This window comes from Condylura cristata, unplaced genomic scaffold (assembly GCF_000260355.1).
Source record: "Condylura cristata isolate star-nosed mole 26May11 unplaced genomic scaffold, ConCri1.0 scaffold00095, whole genome shotgun sequence".
NCBI classification, from domain to species: Eukaryota; Metazoa; Chordata; class Mammalia; order Eulipotyphla; family Talpidae; genus Condylura; species Condylura cristata.
Window position 1 is genome coordinate 54582 of NW_004567196.1, and position 837 is coordinate 55418.

General features: G+C 62.1%; 1 gene segment (V, D, J or C); it reads left to right on the forward strand.

The window, feature by feature from the left end:
- Positions 1–837, forward strand: part of LOC101623157 — a 25680-nt gene that overhangs the window by 22585 nt on the left and 2258 nt on the right.

Here is an 837-nt window from a genome sequence, read left to right on the forward strand (position 1 = left end):
CCAGTTGTAGGTTCAAGCCTGTCCAGACGAGTCCTCAGCCTCCCTGTGGTGCAGGGCTGCGGCTCACGCTGCCACCGTCTGAGCCGTGCAGCTGAGTGCGACCCCAGGCCGGGAGACCCCAGGAGGCAGCAGCCGCCCGCGTGCCCACTGCTCCCCTCGGCAGTGGGTTTCCGTCCTTCTGCCTGTTCTCCCCACCCTCTCTCAGGTGAATCCTCTCATCCCGGCACCTCTGGCCCATGCCCCAGACCTTGCATGCAAACATAAATGACATAAAGCTTTAAAAAATCTGTCCTTGCACGCCAGGCCCAGCACCGGGCCCAGCACCCACCACGGTCCACGGGCTCCTCCCTCCCCAGACCCGGGCGCCGGGCGACAAGGGTCGTGCAGTCAGTGGTCAGCATGACCTCTGGAGTCCTCCTCTGTCTGCTGCACAAGAGCAGTGGTACTGGTCAGCGTCAGCTTCTCCCTCTGACTTAACTCAGCTGTATCATCTCTACAGGCCTGACCACGCTGTTGGGGGGCAGCTTCACGCTGCATAGAGCTGAGTCCGCCGCCACTGCACAGATCCCCTCACTTTCCTATCCCTCGCTCAGCCACAGTCACGCAGGGGCTCCCCCACGTGGGCGCATGCACGGGCAGCGTCACACAGGCCGGCGGTCACCGCTGCCCCAGCACTGGCTCCATCACATCCATGCAGACTGGCCCGACAGCGAGGAAGGAGCACGAACTGAATCACTGGCCGATGAACAGGACGAACCATGAGCTCACAAAACCTGCAGAAGGGCTGACGTCAAACATATAAAGCCGGGAAAGGAGGCCCCATAGCACAGCTGAGAG